At 47.1% G+C, this 24,600-nt stretch overlaps 2 protein-coding genes and 1 pseudogene across 3 annotated transcripts in view; 2 read left to right on the top strand and 1 right to left on the bottom strand.

Moving 5' to 3' along the window:
* Positions 1-24,600, top strand: part of LOC309550245 (uncharacterized protein) — a gene marked incomplete at its 3' end in the record, with an annotated part of 2,091,994 nt that overhangs the window by 57,695 nt on the left and 2,009,699 nt on the right.
* The window catches only part of LOC309550782 (uncharacterized protein), a 197,420-nt gene that overhangs the window by 57,376 nt on the left and 115,444 nt on the right, over positions 1-24,600 (top strand). The window lies entirely within an intron of this gene.
* On the bottom strand, positions 1,852-24,120 carry LOC309549768 (annotated as a pseudogene). Its single transcript has 9 exons — positions 24,083-24,120; positions 22,632-22,760; positions 21,154-21,288; positions 20,944-21,067; positions 20,748-20,827; positions 15,841-16,476; positions 15,416-15,744; positions 2,928-2,985; positions 1,852-2,614 (listed from the first exon to the last, which is right to left on the bottom strand). The product of its transcript is annotated as an uncharacterized misc_RNA (transcript).

Genomic DNA, 24,600 nt, shown 5'->3' with positions numbered 1-24,600 from the left:
TATCATTTTTGGCAGAACATTTCATATCCTCTGGGACAACAGTATTTAAAACATATCAACTAGAATTCTAAGCATTAAGAAGAATATATTTTTTTAGTATATTAAAGGGGACTCTTTGACTATATAACGTATTATATTATAATATAATTATTATAATATATAGTTATTATTATAACTATTATAACATATAATATACGCTTTTCATATATTTTCATATCTTGACAGTCCCTCCTGTGATTAGAATTCTTTGGTATTCATCTAACTTGAATTTCAAACTTCTTCTGTGTCGTTATGTTGAACTCCAAGTATGTGGGCAACCATTTGACGAGCAGTTTTCACTCGAGACCTTGTGGGCTCAAAAGAACCAGTATTAGTATGAGCATTTGTAGCCATTTTCATATAACATTTGCACAGCATTGGTACACATTTTACTATTAGCATGATCAATACTATAAATCCAACAATATACAGGATACCATGCAATATACCTGCGAACCACCCTCCAATACCAGTAAACCAGTTGGCAGGATTTAGCCAAGAAAGCCAGCTTTCCCAGCTACCTTCAATCCACGCGGTTTCGGTATGTTCCTTATGAAAATCCAGTTTTAATTGCTGTGCCCTTTCTAGATGTGAAATGATTGCATCTTCAGCTTTGTATCATTTCCTATGTAATTGCAGCATGAGGTTCCCACTACGGTACACATTCCTCCCTGTCTAGCAGTAAGGTAATTCAACACCAGCCGGTGTTGTAAAACCTCCTTTGTAATCATTTTTAATTCAGTGGCCATCAATATGAAATTTCTGTCATACAGAGCAGTTATGTTAAACCATTAAATCAGCTAAATCTATAATAAAACTGAAAGCATTTTTAATACAACATCTATTCACCCAAGCTATAGAAAATATTGGTCTTATCTCTCTATCATGGGACTCAATATCAGTATCATCATCTCTTCCTGGGCCTATATTTTGAGTTGGAATAGGGGGGTGGTATTTTAAAATTATTCTCTTCTTCAGTGTCATCTTTAGTCTCCTCATTTTTGCTTGTATCATCTTCCACTTGTCCAGGAATAGCCTGCACCAGAATATCCTGTTCAGTAAGGGCTCTTTTGAAGAAATGGGCAGGGATTTTATGCAATTGTGTCTCTTTAAACTCATTGTCACTCATATACCATGTAGCAGGCACATTATTAACTTCAAATTATTCTGGCGTGAATGTTGGCGATGTGTGAAATCATGTCATTTCTGATATCGATCTGTACTCCACATAACATCTTTAGCATCAAACCAATACCTGACATCCGCATTATCCATTCACTGAGAGTCTCCAATCACTCGATCAGTATTCTTGTAACCTTTTTCAAGCAGTTCTGGCGGATAAATGCGGGTAAAGTTAATAGATACTGCTGGTATTCTCATTGGGGCCTTGGTAAATAGTAGTAGTGAAATGGCCTTGTCAACCATCTTAGCACTGATATCGCCAAAGTGAGCACCGTCTTCTATCTCAGCTAGGGTACTGGATATACCTAGTAAGTCTTATGTGAGATAGGTGAATGTGTGCATATCCAACATTTAGTGATTTCCAACTTCTTGGCAGCTTGCAACTCCATAGCCATAAAGGAATTATAGAAGGGTTCTCCCAGTTTAGAATGTAAGTCTCTCCTCAGCCGTTGATCAGATTCAGGCTCTGTGGTAATGTGTAACTTTTTAGTCATTACAGTAGCATTGAGAAAAAAGGTATCATGCGTCTCACCTTTTTTTTTTATCATGTGAATCCATTCATACATCATGACCGTGATCCACACCAAAGCTTCTCCACTCAGGATAATTCCTCAGAGATGCAGATCAGCTCTAGGCATTATAAGATACATCCTTCTGTATTCGTAGTCTTCTGGCTCGAGCCCGAGTCAATGATGGAGATGACCTAGGAGGCAAAGGTACAGAAAAGTCCTTGCCAGCAGTACACTGGCCTGTATGTTTGTTCAAAGCTACTGCTTTCTTACAATGGGAACCATGTACCCAATACTTGTAGTCTTTTAGCTTTACAGCTGTGGGAGACACAAGAATAATCTGGAACGGTCCTTTCCACTTAGGGGACAGAGTAGTCCTGGGGGTGTGATTCTTGATGTACACCCACTCTCCAGAATTTAGTCCATGAGTCTTTTCACTTGGGTCCACTGGTTGTCCTGCTTTGGAAAAAGTATCAGAAAACAAGTTTGTGTTAAAGTCTTAAAGTCACTGTTTCTGATGTTACAGAAGCTGTAGGAAGTCTTTTAGGAGGGCGCCCAAACAATACATCTTCTCCTTTGGGGTAGTCCTGATAGTTGCTAGGGCTATAGGCAATGCTTCTACCCATGTGCTCTTTCCATTAGTAGTCATCTTGGCCAGATACTTTTTTTTGGATTTAATTACTGCGTTCCACCATCCCACTAACCTGTGGTCTATATGTGGTGTGTAACTGTTGTTTAAGACCTAAGATATTTACTACCTCTGCTATTAGTTTGTTATCAAAGTGTGTACCTCTGTCTGAAGAGATCACAGCTCCCATACCAAACCTAGGAATCAATTCTCTAGTTAGACACTTAACTACTGTTCTGGCATCATTCTTCGCAAACTAAAAGATACTTGAATCGGCCAAAAGGGGGCATATCTGAGAAGTCAATCTGCACAAATTTGAAACGGCTCCTCAGTATGCGGAATGTGTTTCATAGGGGTAGGCACTGGTTAACCTATGTTATGCATTTGACATACAGCACATTCATTAACTTGTTTAGCAGCATATGTGTAAAAACCTGGTGCCCACCACTGTTTGTTCACAACCCGACACATCTCTCCTGTTGAGACATGGCAAGGCCCATGGCTCAAGGCAAACAATGAAGGAAAAAGAGTCGGTGGAGCAATCAGCTTGTCATTCAACCTTCACAGACCATCTTGTCCACAAACAGTTCCTTTTGTAGACCAAGTGGATCATTGGGGTGAACTTTCCTGTAGGGCCAAAAGAACACCAAGGACTACCTGAAACTTTGTGACAAAAAATGTAGGTACTACATGTGGCTGATAAGAATAAACAGCTTCTTTTGCATATTTATCAGCCAAAACATTTCCAACCGATACACTGTCATTAAACCCGGTATGTGCTTTACATTTAATTACTGTTACTTTAAGAGGCGATTGGACTGCAAACAATCAGTCTAACAATTAACTTTTTGTGCTGAATGGGTGTTCCTGTTGCTGTCAGATAACCCCTTTCCTGCCATAATTGTGCAAAGCTGAGCAATATATCCACAGCATAAGCAGAATCACTGTAGATTAGTGTTGAGCGAACATGGACTGTATTATTCGTGTTCGTACTGAATAATTGGATTTTTGTTACCCGAACACGGACCCGAAAACTTTACTGTATGTTCAGGTTTAAAATCCGTGTTCGGTCATTTTATTTCCTGTTTTGTATGTAATAGCGCGCTTTTAATGGCGGGCTTTCAACAGCCAATCAACAAGCGTTTAACTGGTGTGCCTTAAGCCATCCCAGCCATGCCTACTAATGTATTAGTAGCTGTGATTGGCCATCTGAAGCATGTGACCATGTTTTTATAAGTTCGAGAGCCCCAGCGCGCTGCGTCATTCTGCTGTAGTTTAGGGACAGAGCACACATCATACGTGCTGGCTGCTGATTAGGGAAAGACAGCGATTCTGTGAAAAATTTTGTCCGAAAAGAATGCAGGGTCAGGTCAGAGTGCAGGCAGGGAGAGTTATTAGAGCATTTTAGGGCGAGGCTGGAGATTAGGCAGGGTCAGTGTTCTACATTGATTTTGCTGTGTGGGGGGTTGTGCGGTGAACGATCTTATCGCGCATATTAGGGACAGGCTGGAGATTAGGCAGGGTCAGTGTTCTACATCGATTTTGCTGTGTGTGGAGTGGTGCAGTGAACACAATCTTTTTGCCCTCACTTGAGCCCACTGAGGAGGAGGAGGAGGAGGGAGAAAAAAATCTATTTTTATCGGTCAGTTGTGTGCAGCGTTCATCTTTAGATCTATTTTACTACAAGTTAAAAGGGTTTTTTTTTTTTTTACCCCTTCATAGCCTTTTTGCTTCAGTGCTGACTGTGATAAGACACTGCTGTGTTCACATGTGCTATTGAGTGATTTTCAATTTTATACACTTTTTTCTATTCCACTATTCAATATACACCCTTTTGGGTTAAAAAAAATAAAGTTGTGGCATAATCTGTACTAATCTATTTAAAAATTACAAACTTAAAGGGGAATTTTCTTTTTTTTCCTTCATAGCCTGCAGCAGAGCTGACTGACATAAGACACTGCTGTGTTCACATGTGCTATTCAGTGATTTTCAATTTTATACACTTTTTTCTATTCCACTATTCAATATACACCCTTTTGGGTTAAAAAAAAATAAAATTGTGGCATAGTCTGTACTAATCTATTTAAAAATTACAAACTTAAAGGGGAATTTTCTTTTTCTCTTACGTCCTCCGACAGTCGCCGCCTCTTCATATTCGTCACATATGGGGTATTAGACTTTGCTCCGAAGGAGTAGCTAGGCAACAGAATATGTTAACAATAAAGCTTTAACATATCCCACCCTCAAGGGGTGGTCCCCTTAGTCAATACCCTCCTACTTCCTGCAACCATATCTCAGTTTTAATGTCTAGCTTGTCAGGAGTGGCTGGCTCTCTCTGTGCTGGGACTTTTTGTCCCAGACTCTTTCTTCTTTTTAATATTTTGTTTGAGTTTTTTTCTCTACCTTTACTTAGCTGTTATTTTGGTCAGCATTAGTTAGTTCTTCGGACAAAGAGGATCATGCGGACTGGGTCTCGGGCTGATCCCCCTGATCGCAGGTCGTGGGTCAGTGGCTTCCCAGTCTGCCATCGAGCGTTCAGCCAGGTAACGCTCCTGGCACAGTGAACGACCCATCCCTGTTCGGTGCAGGGATGTTTGGTGAGGTGGCTACCTCACCGGACGCTGTGCGGTTTCTTAACCGCCATTGTGTGCGTCTTGAATTGCGACTCTCCCTGCCTCATGTGCAGCGGCTTGTTCGCCTGTGCGGGTTCCCCACGCCATGTGAGGTAAGTGTATCTATGTGGGGACCTGTCTGTCTGGGGGGGGTCTCAGTCTGGGACTGTGTAACCTGCCTTTATTCACACTGCTTGTCTCCCTATCTCTCGGCTGCATGCTGTGGGCTGCAAGGGGGGGGGGGGAGCTGTGTGACACTGTGTGTGTCAGGCTGGGCAGTGTGGGAAGCTGTGTGCTGTGGGGCATGTTTTTATGGCATGTTGGGGCATATACAGCGATCGCTGCGGCGATCTAACATGTATCCATATAATGGGATAAGCTTGTGTGTGTTTTTATGCACTATGGAGCGGCGATTTCGGCGCCAAACGACGCCATTTTACCGGCGCCCGCTCCGGCCGCATGGTTTACATGCACGGCGGCCATTTTCTTGTAGCCTCCATAGGCTTACATAGAGCGCCCTGGCAGCATCACTTCCTCTTTCCTGGAACACCGATCGAGGCAGCAGCAGCGGCGAGGGTCTCCTCAGGTTTTATCCTTCTATTCCTGTTTGCCATTGCCTGTATTCAGTCTGTATATTCCCTGTGGGGGTCTCATTGTGCCTGAGTGTGGTGCGGTGGGCTGCGCTTGCCGCGCTTGCTGAAAGGGGGCAGTTAACCCTTGGTTGTCTGGCATACAGGGGCAATGGATTCTCAGGAGGGCAAGTTTCCCACAGTATTGGTGGAAAGCCAGGGGACCGCTGTTTCCCCCCCAGGGGGGGATTTAGCCACTATTGTGGCTGGCCTTGCTGCCCAGGTGCAAATGCTGGTGGCTGCTCAATCTACTAAACGGCCCAGAGTTGCTCTGTCCTCTGATTCTGAGGGTGAAGGTGATGGGGCTGTTCTAGCAGGGACCCCTTTATCGGGGTCCCGCTCCTCTCTTGATCTAGTGGGGTCTGAGTTGGAGGCTGAAGTTGAGGGGGTCGATAATTCTCCCCCTGGCTCGCCTGAAGAGCTTGCAATCATGGATGAGTTGATTGCTTCCATTAAGCAGACGCTGCGTTTGCAGGACGAAGTGTGTCCTCCCGCTGCCTTGGCGGCTTATGGGACGCAGAGAAAACGCAGGACGCCGCAGGTTTTTCCCTGCAATGCCGATTTTCAGCGCGCTGTTAAGGATCAATGGCGCGATCTGCGCAAACCTTTTGCGGTACCAAGTAAATTCAAGCTGCGTTATCCTTTCTCGCCTGCCACTGATGAACGGTGGTGTGTGCCTCCACCAGTGGATCATGCAATTGCGGTTTTGAACAAAGCCACTGCGATTCCTGCAGAGGGTTCCCCTGTTTTCCGTGATGCCACGGATAGGAGACTGGAGTCTCTTGCCCGTCATACTTATTCTGTTACGGGTTCTATGCTTAAGGCTCTGTTTGCTTCTCTCATGGCGGCCCAGGCGATCGCAAGTTGGACGCAGATGCTTAGGCGCGTCCTAGTGGCCGATTCGGCCTCGGCGGCGACCCTGGATATGGTGGATCAGATCCACCAGGGTGTCATGTATCTGTGTGATGCGGACCTGGACCTGATTCCGTTGGCTGCACGTGTGCACAGCGTGGCGGTGTTGTCTCGCCGCCTGGTTTGGTTGAAATGTTGGTCGGTGGACCAATCTTCACGTAAAACCTTAGCCAATCTGCCTTATGATGGGTCTCGCCTTTTTGGGGAGTCCCTGGATGTGTTGATTAAGGGGATCACCGGGGGTAAGAGCACTCTCTTGCCCCATTTCCCCAAGGCTAAGGGGGCTTCTGGGAAGAAGCATGCGAATTTTCGGCCCCCTCAGGGGTCCTTTCGTGCCTTTCGGCCGCACTACAAGGGCAAACCGTTCAAAGGCCAAGGCTCTCAGAAGAAGCCCTGGTCTGGGAAACAGAAGTCCGGCCAATCCGGACCTGCGGCCCATAACAGTTCGGCCTGAAGGGGCGCCCTCACCCAGTTTTGGGGTGGGGGGACGCTTGCTCGGTTTTCTTCAGCCCTGGTTGGCCCGTGTGCGGGACAGATGGGTTCTGGTAATCGTTCGATCTGGTTACATGATCGAGTTTCTCTCTCGGCCGGAGAGCAGATTTTTTCCCTCAAATCTACAACTGTCTCCAGAGCGCCTGCGGGATCTGCACCTGGCAGTGCGGGACCTGAGGGCTCAGGGTGTGGTGGTTCCGGTGCCTCATCGGGACAGATTTCGGGGGTTTTATTCCAATCTGTTCACCGTGCCCAGGAAGGAGGGCAAGGTTCGTCCGATTCTGGACTTGAAAGCTCTGAACCGCTCTGTGCGGGTTCGCAAGTTCCGCATGGAGTCCCTGCGCTCGGTGGTGGCTGCCCTGGTTCCGGGGGAATTCATGGCCTCCATCGATTTGAAGGATGCGTACCTTCACATCCCCATATTCGAGGGGCATCAGAGATACCTTCGATTTGCCATTGCGGAGGATCACTACCAGTTCGTGGCGTTGCCCTTTGGGCTCGCCTCGGCTCCGCGGGTCTTCACCAAGGTGCTTGCACCGGTTCTGGCATTATTGAGGGCCCAGGGCATTTCTGTCCTGGGGTATCTGGACGACATTCTGATTCGGTCTGCGACCAGTCAGGGTCTGGAGAAGGACCTGTCTGTCACAATGCAAACTCTGCAGGAGTTCGGTTGGACGATAAATGTTCCAAAGTCGACACTGAGTCCGTCGGTTCGTCTTCCCTATCTGGGAATGATACTGGACTCGGTGTAGGCGAAGGTCTTCCTGCCGGAAGACAAGCTCAGGACTCTTCAGGAGGAAGTCAGGTCCCTCAGGGACGTTCCACACTCGTCTCTGCGGACGTGTATGAGATGTCTGGGATTGATGGTCTCGGCCTTCGAGGCGATTCCTTTCGCTCAGTTTCACACGCGGGGTCTCCAGGCGGAGATCCTGTCCAAGTGGGACGGGCGACCTCAATCTCTGGATCTTCAGATCTCGTTGAGTCATCGCACCAGGGAAAACCTTCTGTGGTGGCTCCAGTCCCCGTTGGTGTCCGGGGGCAAGTCGTTTCGTCCGATCTCGTGGACGATAATCACTACGGATGCCAGCCTGTCGGGCTGGGGTGGTGTTCTGGGCGTTCTGTCCGCCCAGGGGACCTGGTCGGAGGGGGAGTCTTCCCTCCCGATCAACATTCTGGAATTACGTGCGATAAGGCTCTGTCTTCATCGCTGGACGGACCGGCTGCAGGGCTGCCCGGTTCGGGTGCAGACGGACAATGCCACGGCGGTGGCATACATCAACCACCAAGGGGGCACCAGGAGTGCCCGAGCGGCTCGAGAAGTGGCCGACATTCTGTCTTGGGCCGAGACTCATGTCCCGGCGATAACGGCGGTTCACATTCCGGGAGTGGAGAACTGGCAGGCGGACTATCTGAGTCGCCAGACCCTGGATCAGGGGGAATGGTCTCTCCATCCGGCTGTCTTCCAGATGTTGTGCGCGAAGTGGGGTCTTCCAGATGTGGACCTGTTCGCGTCTCGCCTCGACTACAAGGTGAAGAGGTTCGTGGCAAGGACGCGCGACCCTCGGGCAGACGCGTCGGACGCGTTAGTGGCCCCGTGGCATCAGTACAGGCTGATGTACGCTTTTCCACCGATTCAGTTGCTGTCCAGGTTCCTTCGCAGGTTACACTCGGAACGCAGCACGGTGATTCTTGTGGCACCGGACTGGCCTCGCCGGTCCTGGTACGCAGACCTCGTGAATCTGGCGGTCGACGCCCCCTGGCGTCTGCCTCTTCGAGACGATCTACTGTCTCAAGGACCGATTTACCATCCTGCTTTACAGTCGCTGGCTTTGACGGCCTGGATGTTGAGACCGAGGTCCTGAAGGAGAAGGGTCTCTCTCCAGAGGTCGTTCATACCTTGATCAACGCGAGGACGTCTTCCTCGGGAAAGGTTTATTACCGTACTTGGAAGGCCTATTTTGCCTGGTGTGAGTCCAGGGGGTTTTCACCCCGCACGTACTCGGTTTCCCGTGTGCTGTCTTTCCTTCAGACGGGTGTCGATCAGCGTTTGGCGCTGGCCACGATAAAGGGTCAGGTGTCTGCGCTGGCCGTTCTGTTTCAACATCCCGTGGCTTCCAACTCCTTGGTTGGCACTTTTATTCAGGGTGTGCGACATCTGGTTCCTCCTAGGAGGGATCCTTTGCCCCCCTGGGACTTGAATCTGGTTCTTTCTGTGTTACAACGTGCTCCTTTTGAACAGATCAGGGAGATCTCGTTGTCTCTGTTGTCCAAAAAGGTCGCCTTTTTGGTGGCGATCACTTCGGCTCGCAGAGTGTCGGAACTGGCGGCTTTGTCCTGCAAGTCTCCGTACCTGGTTGTTCATTTGGATAAGGTGGTCTTGCGACCTAATCCTTCTTTTCTGCCGAAACGAGTTTCGGAATTCCATCTTAACGAGGATATTGTTTTGCCTTCGTTGTGCACGAAGCCTAAACACCCAAAGGAGGTGAGATTGCACTCTCTGGATGTTGTTCGGGCGATTAGGGTTTACCTTAAATCGACTGAGTCTTTTCGTAAGACGGACTCCTTGTTTGTTCTTCCAGAGGGTCCTCGGAAGGGCATGGCGGCTTCGGCCTCTACCATCGCCAAATGGATCAGGCAGACCATTGAACAGGCCTATGCCTTGCAGGGGAAGGTTCCCCCTGTGCCTGTGAAGGCGCACTCTACTAGATCACTGAGTACGTCTTGGGCCTGCCGTCATGGGGCTTCTGTAGCCCAGGTGTGTAAGGCGGCGACCTGGTCGACCGTGCACACTTTCACAAAATTCTACAAAGTAGATGTTCAGGCATCGGCGGATGCTTCCTTTGGCCGCAAGGTTCTTAGTGCGGCTGTTCCATAGGGTCCCTTGTTGGGGACTCCTGGCTGTTGGGATATCTTTGTATTCCCTGGTTTTTTTGTCTTTTCCTGGGTTGTTGCTCCTGTTGAGCACTTATTTTTGCTGTTGCCCAGCTGGTTTCCTTCCTTTGGTAAGGTTCCTTTCTTTGATGTGGAGACTGCGTTGCCTTTCGGCGCGGATGCGTTTCCCACCCCTCATGTTTGCACTGCTTTGGGACGTCCCCATATGTGACGAATATGAAGAGGCGGCGACTGTCGGAGGACGTAAGAGAAAACGGAATTTTTGTAAAATCTTACCTGTAAAATTCCTTTCTCTGAGTCCTCCGACAGTCGCCGCCCCCGCCCCTCTTTTGGGGTTGAATGTATACTCTACTGCTATTCCACTAAAACTGAGATATGGTTGCAGGAAGTAGGAGGGTATTGACTGAGGGGACCACCCCTTGAGGGTGGGATATGTTAAAGCTTTATTGTTAACATATTCTGTTGCCTAGCTACTCCTTCGGAGCAAAGTCTAATACCCCATATGTGACGAATATGAAGAGGCGGCGACTGTCGGAGGACTCAGAGAAAGGAATTTTACAGGTAAGATTTTACAAAAATTCCGTTTTTTTCCCCTTCATAGCCTGCAGCAGAGCTGACTGACATAAGACACTGCTGTGTTCACATGTGCTATTGAAAAATCACCAATTTTATATCATATTTTCTATTCCGCTATTCAATCTACACCCTTTGGGGTAAAAATAATTAAATTGCGGGATAGTCTGTATCGGTACGTGTGAGATACACCTTTCCAATTTTTGGGGCGCATCTTACACCGCAGAGGATTGCAGGGTGCTTCAGTTTGCCTCCTGCTTTTTCCAAACTCCTCATCCTGCCTTTAGGGTACAAAAAATAGTAATCAAGGCCTAGTCTGGGTCTGTACGTGTGAGATAGATACACCTTTTGATATCATATTTTCTATTCCGCTATTCAATCTACACCCTTGGGGTAAAAAGAATTAAATTGCGGCATAGTCTGTATCAGTACGTGTGAGATACACCTTTCCAATTTTTGGGGCTCATCTTACACCGCCGAGGATTGCAGAGTGTTTCAGTTTGCCTCCTGCCTGTTCCGAACTCTTCCTACTCCTCATCCTGCCTAGGGGGTACAAAAAATAGTAATCGGGCCTAGTCTGGGTCTGTACGTGTGAGATAGATACACCTTTTGATATCATATTTTCTATTCCGCTATTCAATCTACACCCTTGGGGTAAAAAGAATTAAATTGCGGCATAGTCTGTATCGGTACGTGTGAGATACACCTTTCCAATTTTTGGGGCTCATCTTATACTGCCGAGGATTGCAGGGTGTTTCAGTTTGCCTCCTGCCTGTTCCGAACTCCTCCTACTTTAGGAGGGCAGTCTTTATGCTGGCAGTCATTGTACCCCCTTTATGCTGGAGGTCAGTGTGCCCCCTCTATGCTGGCGGTCAATGTGCCCCCTGTATGCTGGAGGTCAGTCTGCCCCCTGTATGCTGGAGGTCAGTGTACCTTCTGTATGCTGGCAGTCAGTGTACCCCCTGCATGCTGGAGGTCAGTGTGCCCCCTGCATGCTGGAGGTCAGTGTGCCCCCTGCATGCTGGAGGTCAGTGTGCCCCCTGCATGCTGGAGGTCAATGTGCCCCCTGTATGCTGGCAGTCAGTGTGCCCCTGTATTCTGGAGGTCAGTGTGCCCCCTGTATGCTGGCGGTCAGTGTGCCCCCTGTATGCTGGAGGTCAGTGTTCCCCCTGTATGCTGGCAGTCAGTGTGCCCCCTGTATGAGGTCAATGTGCCACTGGTTTGTTTGAACTGTCAGTCAGTTTAATCAGTCAGTCAGTAAACCAATGCGTCCCCCCCCTTGGTCAGTCAGTTCAGTCAGCCAGTTAGTTCGGTCAGTCAATCAGTTCAATTCAGTCAGTCAGTTTGTCAGTTCAATCAGTCAGTTCAGTCGGCAAACCAATGTGCACCACCCCCCCCCTTGGTCGGTCAGTTTAGTCAGTTAGTGCAATCAGTTAGTTCAGTCGGCAAACCAATGCGTAAAACCCGCCCCGCCACTGGTCAGTCTGGTAAGTCAATTCAGTCAGTCACTTGAGTCAGCTCAGTCAGTCAGTTCAGTCACAGTCAGTTCATCGGTCAGTCACTTGAGTCAGCTCAGTCAGTTCATTTGCTCAGTCAGTTAGTTTGTTCAGTCACAGTCAGTTCAGTCGCTCAGTCACTTCAGTCAGTGACACATTCCTCCCCCTCCCCCTCCCCCGCATCTGCCTCCTTACCTCGTCCTTCCTCCTGTCTGATCCGGGGAGTGCTGGATGGCTGAGCCGCTATCCTCCTTCAGCCATGTGTCTTCTGCCTCTTCCTAGCTACTGGCCAGTAAGATCGCTTCTCCTTTTGGCCAATTGGGAAAGGGGTCTCACAACCCTCATCCTGATTGGCTGGGAGGAGAGTCAGTGTGACAATAGCAAATATTCATTCGCTATTGTCACACAACTGGGTGGGCTCAGGGCGCACTGCTCTGTCCCCCGAGCCTACCCTTTTTTGAAGCCTATTAGAGCCTCTGGTTCTAATCACGTGCTTCAAAAAAATAAAAAACCCATATATTCCATATTGGAATCCGACGCATGGATGGGGGGGGGGGGCAGCTTCCCTGCGCCCCCAACGGACTGGCCGCCCCTGCTCCTCACGACAGAAAAGAAGACAAAGGTAGGCTACTGCACCAAACTTTGATAAGATGCTGCAATGCACATCGATCACCCAGAGAGCAGAGTCCTCTCCATAGGTTTTTCTTTTGGTTACTCCCTAGCAGCCCGCATGGCGTCTGCTCCCTTCTGCTGACCTCAAGCCAAACATACTCACGTGTTCCGGACCTCTTCCACAGGGCAATCGATGCATCCGCAGGGCAACCCGGATCCCAGAGGCAGGAACACAACTGCTATATCTGGGTTGGGCACGCTTAGGAGACATGTGCAGAATGGAAACATTTGTTTCGTTTCAGATAGATTCGTCATGTTACTCATTTCGTATCATTATGGAATTTGTTTCGTTTGGTTTCGCAATTCAATTACTTTTGTTTAGTTTTCGTTAAATTTATTTTCATTTTCAGTAAAATTTCTTTAGTTTATTAATTTTCTAACGAATTTCAACTTTTCAGAACAATCGTAATTCCGATCGGTCGAAAAACGATCGACTGATTCGAATTCTGTGTGAAGAAAAAGTGGGTTGTTAACTAGGGGGCTGGGAAGCCGGCCGCCCGCATCTTTACCAACCGATGACTCATCAGCTGTCAGCGGGCTTCCCCATTGACAGATGAATATAAAGAAAAGAATGCCGGCATTGCTCGGCAATAGAAAAATGTTTAAAAAAATGAGGTGGGGTCCCCCCAAAATCCAAAACAGACCTTTACCTGAGCATGCAGTTTGGCAAGTCAGGAAAGGGGTGACGAGCGAGCGCCCCCCTCCTAACCCATACCAGGCTACATGCCCTCAACATGGGGGGGTTGGCTTTGGGGCAGCTCTGATGGGGACAAGTCATGGAGGCCCTCTGCCTACTGCAAGCTCCTTTGGTCACATCTTTTATATAGGTAAGGGGCAGGGTTCCCTGTCTACGTGAAATGGTGGCACTGCCCCTTCTAACGTCAGGGACCCAGCATGCACTGGTCAGAAGGGGGCAGTGTCACCAGGTGATGTAGACAGGTGGCCCCGCCCCTTACCTATGTAAGAAATGTCAAATGGAGGAGGAGCCTGCAGTAGTTATTTCATAATAAAGTCTTTTTCAGAAATTGTGTGTGTTATTATTTTTGACTTTTTTGATGAATAGGTACAGGTAATATGGTCCTGATACTCATTCACATGGGAAGGGGGGGGCGGGGATCTGGGGGCTCCCTTGGGAAAAGGGGCTTTCATATTACGACAACCCCCCTGCCTACAGACCCCCACAAGCACAGGCCATGGTTGTGGGGAAGAGGCCCTTGTCCCCATCAACATGGAGACAAGGTGCTTTGGGGTGGGGGGCAGAGCTTCCCCAAAGCACCCACACCCCCATGTTGAGGACATGTGGCCTGGTATGGTTAAGGAGGGGGGGGGGCCCTCACTCATCCCTCCCACTTTCCTGACCTGCCGGGCTGCATGCCGGGATAAAGGGTCTGGTATGGATTTTAGGGGAGAACCCACGCTGTTTTTTTTTTTATGTGGGCCCCCAAAGGGCCTGGTATTGACTGGGGGAGGGACCACGCCATTTTTCTTCTATTGCCGGGCAATGCCGGCATTCTTTTCTTTATATTCATCTGTCAGTGGGGAAGCCCGCTGACAGCTGATGAGTCATGGTTGGTAAGGATGCGGGCGGCCGGCTTCCCGGCTTGCTGCTTAACAACCAGCTATTTCTTCATCGGTCGATCGTTTTTTTGACTGATCCGGATTCGAATCGTTCTGAAAAGTTGGAATTCATTAAAAAACAAATAAACAAAACAAATTTTTAACAAATTTCAACAAAATTCATTACAATTTCATTTGGAGATTTGGATACATCCAAATCTAGGAACAACCAAAAATGTGTCAGAATTTGTATTCGCACCGAAAAGAATCTCATGTGTCTAACACTTAATGGCCACCCGCTAACAGTTGGGCTCCCAGCCAATGCAAATGGCTGCCGATGTCAGGGCCGACTCTCCAGGCATGGATCCTCTACATATGTGTGCCATAACACCACCCCGCTGATAGCTGGGGACTCAATGACCACTCGGGACATCCTGGAAGACTTCTGGATACCAAAGGAAGCTCCTGACATCCGCACAGCTGCCCAGCACCAGACCCGCCCACCAATACTTCCAATAGGTAGGAAAACTTCATACAAAAATGGTCCTATAAGTGAGGAGGACAAAAAAGGAACGCAGCCATTGGCTTATCCTGAACATTTATGGGGGGGTCTTATGGGGGAGGAATGAGGGCGGGGCTACCAAAATGTACGCTGCCATGGACATCTGTCAGGAAAGCACATTATGGCCACTAGATGGAACTGACCATTATAGGAAATCCCAATTCACCATGACTGGGGGAATGCGGGTCACATTTCATCAACACATTTATAACAACCAGACCTGTAAGTGTTTGTGAAATCTTCCCGCACAAAATGTACTCAGCCAATGAAAGGTAATGACTCCATTTTTATTTTTCTACTGCTATCAATGGCCAACACGGGACAACACTTCATCCATGTCTTTGGTGATCTCTGATATCCTTATGAAGTGTTTCTTACATGATGAAGATCAGCCATGGAGTATATCTGAGGTGTATATCAGGGTGTGCTTCCTCCCCACATCTCCACCAACATTCATATAGAAGACATTTCCTGCACTCAAGGCACTAATACACCTCCAGGGATGTGTGGGATCCCTGATGTACAGGAAGACAGGACTTCAGTGAGGAACAATTCCCTCACTCAGGACAGGAAAGTGGCTTCTCCCCCATGTGAGTTCTCTGATGTCTGGAAAGACTGGACTTCTGTACAAAACATTTCCTGCACGCAGGACAGCAATACGGCTTTTCCCCCGTGTGAGATCTCTGATGTCTGTAAAAAGAGGACGTCTGTGAAAAACATTTCCCACATTCAGGACAGGAATACGGTTTTTCACCAGTGTGCAATTTCTGATGTCTGGAAAGACTGGACTTATCTGAAAAACATTTCCCACACTCAGGACAGGAATACGGCTTTGCACCAGTGTGCAATATCTGATGTCTGGAAAGAGCAGACTTCAATGAAAAACATTTCCCACACTCAGGACAGGAATACGGCTTCTCACCAGTGTGCAATCTCTGATGTTTGGAAAGATCAGACTTCTGTGAAAAGCATTTCCCACACTCAGGACAGGAATACAAGTTCTCACCAGTGTGCAATCTCTGATGTCTGGAAAAAGCGGACTGATCTGAAAAACATTTCCTACACTCAGGACAGGAATACGGCTTCTCGCCAGTGTGCAATCTCTGATGTTTGGAAAGATTAAACTTCTGTGAAAAACATTTCCCGCACTCAGGACAGGAATACGACTTCACACCAGTGTGCAATTTCTGATGTCTGGAAAGAGCGGACTTATCTAAAAAACATTTCCCGCACTCAGGACAGGAATACGGCTTCTCCCCAGTGTGGAATCTCTGATGTCTGGAAAGACTGACCTTCTCTGAAAAACATTTCCCACACTCAGGACAGGAATACGGCTTCTCACCAGTGTGCAATCTCTGATGTTTGGAAAGATCAGACTTTTGTGAAAAGCATTTCCCGCACTCAGGACAGGAATACAGCTTCTCACCAGTGTGCTTCTCACCAGTGTGCAATCTCTGATGTCTGGAATGACTGGACTTATCTGAAAAACATTTACCGCACTCAGGACAGGAATATGGCTTCTCACCAGTGTGCAATCTCTGATGTGTGGAAAGATATGACTTTTGTGAAAAACATTTCCCACACTCAGGACAGGAATGCGGCTTCTCACCAGTGTGAGATCTTTTATGCACATTAAGATTGGATTTAAAACTGAAACACTTCCCACACTCAGTACAGGAGAACCTCTTATCTGGTGGAAGGACAGAACCGTCCCTCACAGTCTGAGGTTCCTCAGGATAAGAGGAATACGATGGTCCTGCACTGTCCCTCACAGTCTGAGGTTCCTCAGGATAAGAGGAATACGATGGTCCGGCACCGTCCCTCACAGTCTGAAGTTCCTCAGGATAAGAGGAATATGATGGTCCGGCACTGTCCCTCACAGTCTGAGGTTCCTCAGGATAAGAGGAATACGATGGTCCGGCACTGTCCCTCACAGTCTGAGGTTCCTCAGGATAAGAGGAATACGATGGTCTGGCACCGTCCCTCACAGTCTGAGGTTCCTCAGGATAAGAGGAATACGATGGTCCAGCACTGTCCCTAACAGTCTGAGGTTCCTCAGGATAAGAGGAATACGATGGTCCATCTACACTGTGTGGTGCCGGATGGACATCTGAGGTCGCCGGGTTTTCTCCTGGACTATACTGTGTGATGTCCTCATCTTCTACTTTACAGTCTGGAGACAAAGTGAGACAATCCTCTGAGGTTTTCCTCATCTCCTGTCCATCTACTAAAATAGAAATACAAAGATTATTACTAGACATCAGCAGATTGGTTCTCCTAAACCAGGACTCCGCCCACATCAGGCAGCTTTGTCTCTGTGGATCTTACAATTCCACCCTCAAGGTAACTAGTAAATGGTTCCTCTGATCTCCTACCAGTTCATTTCTTTATTCATGGACCTTAGTCAGAGAGTGAGGAAACAAAGAGAACTGTCTTTTATAGGAGTGACAGTGATGAGGGGATTATAGGACGAGTGTCCCCTCCCCCTCTATCACTCATTGCCCTCTTCCCAACACAAGAAGTCGTGGACTTCCTTTTTTAGTCCATGATTTAGTCATGAATAACAGCGGGGCTGAGCCCCACCAGAGGTCAGAGAGTGAGGATGGGGGGAGAACAACCAAGATGAAGACTGGGCTGATCCTGAAGACCACCATCATTGGGTTACTGACTCCTCCCTCATTATCACTTTCTGTTTAAGGTTCCAAAGTTGGAGGATGTTATCACATTATTATCAACATGTAAAAGTCTGTCCTCCAATCAGATCATCAGATATAAAATGTGATATAAAATAAATAATAAATCGGTACAATCATGTAGTGTAAAGAATGGTGTATAAATATTCATAGAAACATTCACCCAATGGCAGCTTACATTCAGAAAGTTTCTTTCACTAAACACAAAAACAAATAAAATGCAGCGCCAAAAAAATAAGAAATAAATTTCTTCCCCCAAATCTGAAGACAATAAGTGGGAAATAATTTCCCTCCTCTCCTCCTTCCTCTTCCTCCACGGTATATATGGGGGGGGGGAGATAGAAAATATGGGCGGAGCCTGCGCAGGGACGTCCCATCTCGGCCATCCCAGGGAAGGGGTATCTGAGTGAAGGATCACATTGTGAAGCTTGTTTAGTCCGCACTGCTCAAGTCCCGGCTTTGTAATTCTATCATCTTGGATTTTAATGTTGAATAAAGCAGATAGACGGAGGGAACTAGAGGGGGTGTTATTTTCTACCCTCCCCCTCCCCCCCATATATACCGTGGAGGAAGAGGAAGGAGGAGAGGAGTGAGCGATATCCCTAGAGGGGGAAGGGATCTGTGGGACTCACTGGTAACACAGGAGTCAGATGGTAAGGTGAGTGGAAGTGACCACCAGCACCTTTCTCATCTGCAATTTCTGCACTCGCACTTTATCATTTATATTGGCCCTGACTGATGACACATGTCACATGACACACATTTCTATCCTCTTATTGGACGATCACATTACTATTTATTCATTTCCTGACACTGTTTAATAGATTTCATATTTTTTAATTTTAAGGCTGATTGTTACACGGCGCGGTGATATCGCACAGATTGGATTATTATTTCCCACTTATTGTCTACAGATTTCGGGGAAGAAATTTATTTTCATTTTCATTTGATTTCTTATTAGATATAAAATGTCCAGCTGGTAGGAAATGGGTGTAACAAAGAGAATCCATATTATGTGTATACAGTATCTCACAAAAGTAAGTACACCCCTCACATTTGTGTAAATATTTTATTCTAACTTTTCATGTGACAACACTGAAGAAATGAAACTTTGCTACAATGTAAAGTAGTGAGTGTACAGCTTGTATAACAGTGTACATTTGCTGTCCCCTCAAAATAACTCAACACACAGCCATTAATGTCTAAACCACTGGCAACAAAAGTCAGTACACCCCTAAGTGACAATGTCCAAATTGGCCCCAATTAGCCATTTTCCCTCCCCGGTGTCATGTGACTCGTTAATGTTACAAGGTCTCAGGTGTGAATGGGAAGCAGGTGTGGTAAATTTGGTGTTATCGCTCTCACTCTCTCATACTGGTCACTGGAAGTTCAACATGGCACCTCATGGCAAAGAACTCTCTGAAGATCTGAAAAAAAGAATTGTTGCTCTACATAAAGATGTCCTAGGCTATAAGAAGATTGCCAAGACCCTGAAACTGAGCTGCAGCACTGTGGCCAAAACCATACAGTGGTTTGACAGGACAGGTTCCACTCAGAACAGACCTCACCGTGGTTGACCAAAGAAGTTGAGTGCACGTGCTCAGCGTCCTATCCAGAGGTTGTCCTTTGGAAAACAGACGTATGAGTGCTGCCAGCATTGCTGCAGAGGTTGAAGGGGTGGGGGGTCAGCCTGTCAGTGCTCAGACCATACGCTGCACACTGCATCAAATTGGTCTGCATGGCTGTCATCCCAGAAGGAAACCTCTTCTAAAGATGATGCACAAGAAAGCCTGCAAGCAGTTTGCTGAAGACAAGCAGACTAAGGACATGGATTACTGGAACCATATCCTCTGGTCTGATGAGACCAAGAAAAACTTATTTGGTGTCAGATGGTGTCAAGCGTGTGTGATGACAGCCAGGTGAGGAGTACAAAGACAAGTGTGTCTTCCCTACAGTCATCCATGGTGGTGGGAGTGTCATGGTCTGGGGCTGCATGAGTGCTGCCGGCACTGGGGAGCTACAATTCATTGAGGGAACCATGAATGCCAACATGTACTGTGACATACTGAAGTAGAGCATGATCCCCTCCCTTCAGAGACTGGGCCGCTGGCAGTATTCCAACATGATAACGACACCAAACACACCTCTAAGATGACCACTGCCTTGCTAGAGAAGCTGAGGATGAAGGTGATAAACTGGCCAAGCATGTCTCCAGACCTAAACCATATTGAGCATCTGTGGGGCATCCTCAAATGGAAAATGGAGGAGCGCAAGGTCTCTAACATCCACCAGCTCTGTGATGTGGTCATGGAGGAGTGGAAGAGGACTCCAGTGGCAACCTGTGAAGCTCTGGTGAACTCCATGCCCAAGAGGGGAAAATAATGGTGGCCACACAAAATATTGACACTTTGGGCCAAATTTGGACACTGTCACTTAGGGGTGTACTCACTTTTGTTGCCAGCGGTTTAGACATTAATGGCTGTGTGTTGAGTTATTTTGAGGGGACATGAAATTTACACTGTTATACAAGCTGTACACTCACTACTTTACATTGTAGCACAGTGTCATTTCTTCAATGTTGTCACATGAAAAGATAGAATAAAATATTTCCAAAAATGTGAGGGGTGTTCTTACTTTTGTGAGATACTGTAGCAGTGGGTAGAGGAGATAGAGCAAAAGTCTGTAATACAACATAGAGTATATAGTGCCGGGGTCAGGAGTATGTAATGTACAACATACAGTATATAGTGCAAGGGTCAGGAGTATGTAATGTAGAACATAGAGTATATAGTGCAGGGGTCAGGAGTATGTAATGTACAACATAGGGTATACAGTGCAGGGGTCAGGAGTATGTAATTTAAAACAGAGAGTATATAGTGCAGGGGTCAGGAGAATGTAATGTACAACATAGAGTATATAGTGCAGGGGTCAGGACTCATAATATTGGTATTCAGTAATCAGTGGTGGATTACATGTATTGATGTCATGTATGTATTTAGTGTTAATGACCCACCTGTGCTGATCTCTGTAGGAGTTTCCTCCTCTATAAATGTCCCCGTTATTCCATCCTCCTCCATAGACTGCTGATCATCCCTCACATACGTCTCTTCTTCTTCTGCTTTCACCTCAAATTCTATATCGATTGGATCTCCACTCTAAACCAAGAAAATTAGAGCGAATATCATCTGAAAGTTATAAGCTTTAGCATTGGGATATTTAAAAAAAAAACAAAAACGTATCCTCTCCAGAAGTCCATGTTCTAGATGCTCCAATCCACCAACCTTGTAACATTGAGGGATGGTGTGACCTTGCTGTGTGGAATCCCGGGAATACAGAGGACGGGGACATCTCTCTGGTGGGTTCCCATTACTGGATCCATCTGTAGGAAACACACACACTGACTGAATACATTGTTTCTATGTGTTTATCAGATGATGGGGGATCTAGGTGGAGCCTCTGTACTGCTCTCTCCTTTACAATAAAGTCTCCTCTTACCCGGTGATGTGAGGGGCGGCTGATTCTCCATCATGACGTCCTTGTAGAGATCCTTGTGTCCTTCTAAATACTCCCACTCCTCCATGGAGAAATAGACAGTGACATCCTGACACCTTATAGGAACCTGACACACACAATGATACAGTCACCATCCAGACACATCCCTTGTCTGTTACTGGATAATGTCCCAGAATTCCCAGCACCGCTCACCTCTCCTGTCAGCAGCTCCATCATCTTCTTGATGACTTCTAGAATCTTCTGCATGTTGTGTCTCTCAGGATTTAGGGAGTCACATGGAGGCACTGTGATGGTCATATGATCACCTGACTTCAGAAGAGGAAATCTCTGTATTGAGGAACCAATAGGAATATCATGTTAGAATCCTCCTCACCCTTCCAGTCAGGTCTGTGTTTTATTAATAGAGATAAGAGTGATGTCATGTGACCTCCCAGAATCCTCCTCACCTCTCCAGTCAGGTCTGTGTTTTATTAATAGAGATAAGAGTGATGTCATGTGACCCCCCAGAATCCTTCTCACCTCTCCGGTCAGGTCTGTGTTTTACTCCCTCAGTCTCCTCACGTATCAATAATTTACTATCAGATATATCAGTCTGGATGTCTCACCACTTCCTCAAACTCAATCTACCCAAAACCAAACTTTTTCCTCCACCATGTGCCCCTTCCCCCGATCTCTCTGCTATAATCGATGGCTCAACTATCAGCCCATCCCTGCATGCCAGGGTCCTAGGTATAGTCCTGGACCCTGAACTCTCCTTCAAGGCCCACATTCAATCACTGTCCAAATCTTGTCTCCTCAACCTCTGCAAAGCTCCAAAATATGCCCCTTCCTAACCAATGACACAACAAAGCTCCTAGTTCACTCCCTGGTCTTCTTGTGCCTTGACTAGTGCAACTCCCTCCTCATTGGCTTACCTCTACATATGCTCCTCCCCCTTCAGTACATCATGAATGCTGCTGCCAGACTCATCCACCTGACCAATCACTCAGTGTCTATTACTCCTCTCTGTCATCCCTCCACTGGCTTCCGCTAACCCAACAAATTAAATTCAAAATACTAACAACATCTTACAAAGCCATCCACAACTTGGCCCCCAGCTACATCACTAGCCTAGTCTCAAAATACCAACCTAATCGTTCTGTTCGTTCCTCTCACAACCTCCTGCCATCTAGCTCCCTCGTCACCTCCTCCCATGCTCTCCCCCAGGACTTTTCCAGAGCCTCTCCAATCCTATGGAACTCCTTACCCCAATCAGTCCGATTATCTCCTACTCTATTAGCTTTTAGACGATCCCTGAAAACCCTCCTCTTCAGAGAAGCCTATCCTACCCACACCTAACAACTGTACTTCCATTTTCTCCATCAGCCCATTCCCCACAGTTATTGCCCTTTGTTTCACTTGACCCTCCCTTCTAGACTGTAAGCTCTAATGAGCCGGGCCCTCTGATTCCTCCTGTATTGAATTGTATTGTAACTGTATTGTCTGCCCTCATATTGTAAAGTGCTGCGCAAACTGTTGGCGCTATATAAATCTTGTATAATAATAATATTTATAGAGATAAGAGTGATGTCATGTGATCTCCCAGAATCCTCCTCACCTCTCCGGTCAGGTCTGTGTTTTATTAATAGAGATAAGAGTGATGCCATGTGACCTCCCAGAATCCTCCTCACCTCTCTGGTCAGCAGGTAGATGATCTCCAGGGTGAGGTTTAGTATCTTCTCAGTCATGTGACTCCGGTCCTCCTCCATCCTCACTGATGCCATCATTTGATCTATACAGATCTCCTTGTAGACGGATAACTTTGGGAAATGAAAATAAGAATTATTTGGATGGTATTGGTCACAATAATATGGGGATGTGAGGGGGGGATAGGAGAGTTGCTGTACATTTAAGAACCCCTGTCCCCATGAGAACACATTTAATCTGGACTGTTTTGGATTTGTTACATCTTGGAGGACCTTGGACCCTCTTAGCCTGCCAGATCAGAATTTCCTTTTTCTCTTTTGGATTTGTTTGGTTTCTGAGCTGGTTTGCAGCTGAAACAGAACTCCTCTAAGAACAAGTGCTCACCAACGAATGAAGGAATTCCCTTCTTCATCTTACATAATATTCCAGAACAAATCACATGACCAGTGGGACAATAAGATGGTTAAGATTGCCAGTTCTGTAAGGTCTGAAAAATAAGTGCAGGTGGGGTGGGAGGACAATCATAGACCCCCCCTCTGTCCCTCAGAGTCCCCTGAGCCCTCCAGCCCCCTATTCCCTCAGAGCCCTGAAGCCTGACTAACCCCTCAAGGTTCTCAGAGTCCTTCAGACACATTACATACAGAGGTACATACCTATATACATACAGAGGCCTCTAAAGTCTTCCAGCTTTACTAAACCCTCACATCCCCTCAGCTCCTATACTTCCCTCAGAGCCCTCAGTATTTTCCTCCCTCTGTCAATGATGGAACATATTCTTCATGGCAGGCTGGGGAATGTTTTCTTCCTCCGGACCAGCAATGTAAGGGGCTCTATGCTCCATACTCCTGACCCCTGCACTCCATCATTGTGTTGGCTGCATATTGTAATGATTGCCCATTTGCTGCCTGTGTTGTGTAATAATTGCCCTTTGTAGGCCATGTATGGTCAGGATTAGAGATGGGCTCGGGCGTGATCGAGTTTGCACGTACCCGATCCCGCCAGGAAGCCGACACTGCAGTCCACTAATCACAGGCAGTGAGACATTTACTGATCTGTGCACCTGCGGATCTGGAAATGTCAAACTGCCTGTGATTAGCGGAGTGCAGTGTCGGCTTCCTGGCGGGATCGGGCACGTGTGAACTCGAACACGCCCGAGCCCATCTCTAGTCAGGATGGTCATTGTCTTGTCTATTTATTGTCAGTGCTGTTTGTTTAGAGGACCATATTACGAGAATTTATCTTCAAAATGAAGAGAATGTTCCGGCCCCAAAAGTGGGGAAATGTTCTGACCCTGAAGGGGTTAATCTAGGTTTCCACACTATATATGTGTGTATCATCATCTGCTGGAGATAAAAGACATCACAGTGACTATGGAGGAAGAGGACGGACATGACGGGGGGTTACTGGGTGTAAATAGAAAATAAGATCTTATTACCTCCTCTGCTGCCTCTCCCATCAATGTCTCCTCTCTACTTCCTCCCGTCTCACCTCTCACCCGAAAATCTTATCTTCCTATCTGTATTCCAGAGAGACTTCCTGTCTGGGTAGAAGTGAGATCACCACCTTGTGGATCTCAGAGGAACTGCAGTCCTGAGAACCGTCTGGTAGTGTGAACACGGCCTTGTGCTGTGTGTGTATGTACTGTATATCCTTCCCCTTTCTCTCCTCCCTGAGTGTGTATGAAGAGGCGGAGCTCCTGCTGGAACAGCGGTCGGAGGAGGAAGCTGAGTCTAGGAGGGAGGCTGACAGAAAGCACAGCAGACTTGCAGGAGTGAGCAAGGAGGATCCAGTTCCTTTGCCATCGGAGGTGAGGAGAGTGTGAAGGATGTTTGTGACTCTGGTAGATGAAAAGCTGGGAGTCATATTGCTCTGGTGAGTGTGGAAGCACTACTAAGGGGGCGCCCTCACCATCACGTGTGTAAGAGGTGGAAGAAGGCGTGGCTACACTACAGC

The sequence above is a fragment of the Pelophylax lessonae genome, assembly GCF_965119305.1.
Source record: "Pelophylax lessonae genome assembly, chromosome: 3".
Classification (NCBI taxonomy): Eukaryota; Metazoa; Chordata; class Amphibia; order Anura; family Ranidae; genus Pelophylax; species Pelophylax lessonae.
This window is presented reverse-complemented; position numbering and strand designations above follow the sequence as displayed.